Source organism: Sarcophilus harrisii, chromosome 2 (assembly GCF_902635505.1).
Source record: "Sarcophilus harrisii chromosome 2, mSarHar1.11, whole genome shotgun sequence".
NCBI classification, from domain to species: domain Eukaryota; kingdom Metazoa; phylum Chordata; class Mammalia; order Dasyuromorphia; family Dasyuridae; genus Sarcophilus; species Sarcophilus harrisii.
The window spans coordinates 262,655,460-262,657,375 of record NC_045427.1 but is presented as its reverse complement, the minus strand read 5'-3'; positions in this window follow the sequence as shown (position 1 = coordinate 262,657,375).

Sequence of the window (1,916 nt, the reverse complement as noted above, 5' to 3'; positions counted from 1 at the left end):
AAGAACTCATTATTTGACAAAAACTGCTGGGAAAATTGGAAAGTAGTGTGGAAGAAACTGGGCATTGAGCCACACCTAACACCGTACACCAAAATAAGTTCGAAATGGGTTCATGGTCTAGACATAAAAAATGATATTATAAACAAATTAGAAGAACATAGGAATAGTTTACCTCTCAGATCTGTGGAGGAGGAAGAAATTTGTGACCAAAGAAGAACTGGAGATCATTATTGATCGTAAAATAGATAATTTTGATTATATTAAGTTATAAAGTTCTTGTATAAATAAAACTAATGCAGACAAGATTAGAAAGGAAGTAAAAAACTGGGAAAACGTTTTTACATTCAAAAGTTCTGATAAAGGCCTCATTTCTAAAACATATAGAGAATTGAGTCTAATTTATAATAATTCAAGCCATTCTCCAATTGATAAATGGTCAAAGAATATAAACAGACAATTTTCAGATGATGAAATTGGAACTATTTCTAGTCATATGAAAAGGTGCTCCAAATCATTATTGATCAGAGAAATGCAAATTAAGATAACTCTGAGATACTACTACACATTTCTCAATTGGCTAAGATGACAGGAAAAAATAATGATGAATATTGGAGGGGATGTGGGAAAACAGGGGCACTAATACATTGTTGGTGGAGTTGTGAACAGATCCAGCCATTCTGGAGAGTAATTTGGAACTATGCTCAAAAAATTATCAAACTGTGCATACCCTTTGATCCAGCAGTGTTACTACTAGGCTTATATCCCGAAGAGATACTAAAGAAGGGAAAGGGACCTGTATGTGCACGAATGTTTGTGGCAGCCCTGTTTGTAGTGGCCAGAAACTGGAAACTGAATGGATGCCCCTCAATTGGAGAATGGCTGAATAAATTGTGGTATATGAATATTATGGAATATTATTGTTCGGTAAGAAACGACCAGCAGGATGATTTCAGAAAGGCCTGAAATAAGTGAAATGAGCAGGACCAGAAGATTTACACGGCAACAACAAGACTATAATGATTAATTCTGATGGACGTGGCTCTCTTCAGTATTGAGATGATTCAGACAGTGCCACTTGTTCAATGATGAAGGAGCCATCTACGCCCAGAGAGAGAACCACGGGAAGTGAGTGTGGAACACAATATAGCGTTCTCGCTCTCTCTGTTGTTTGCTTGCCTCTTGCTTCAATTTTCTCTTGCGCAGCATGATGACTGTATAAATGTGCATGCCTGTCTTGGATTTAACATATATTTCTACCATGTTTAACATGTTGGACTACTTACTATCTAGGGGAGGGCGTGGGGAAGGGAGGGAAAGTTGGAACACAGGGTTTTGCAGGACTAATGTTGAGGAATTGTCCTCGCATGTGTTTTGAAAAATAAAAAGCTTTAATTAAAAAAAAAAACACAAATATCTTATTGGATCCACAAAGCAACCATAGAAGGCAAGGGTTCCTGTTAGCCGCGCCAGAGGAGAATGAGGCAGCCAGAAGTCAGAGGTCCTCCCGACTCCTTTCCCAGTATTCTATCCCCTGTGGCGTTTGGGGGGAGGCTTCGGGCACAGAAGATGCCTGGGACTCTTGATGTGGAGAGTGCATTCCCGGCATGAGGTACGGCCAAGGCAAAAGCTCGGAGGTGAGAGAGGTGGCGCGCGTGCAAAACGGAGACAAGCCCGGCTCGGCTGGGTCACAGACTGTGGGAGGGGGCGCCAACAAAGCCAAAGCCACGAAAGTTAAGGCGGGAGATGGTGAATCTGAGCGCAAACTCCTCCGGGACTGAGTGCACTAACAGGGGCGTTTCCCGGACCCTCCGGCTTCTTTCCTACGAGCACGGACACGCCTTTTCTTTCCTTGCTCCCCTAGACCCCGCCCATCCCTGGCCTCGCCCCGCCCATCCCCGGGCCCGCTTTGAGAGGGG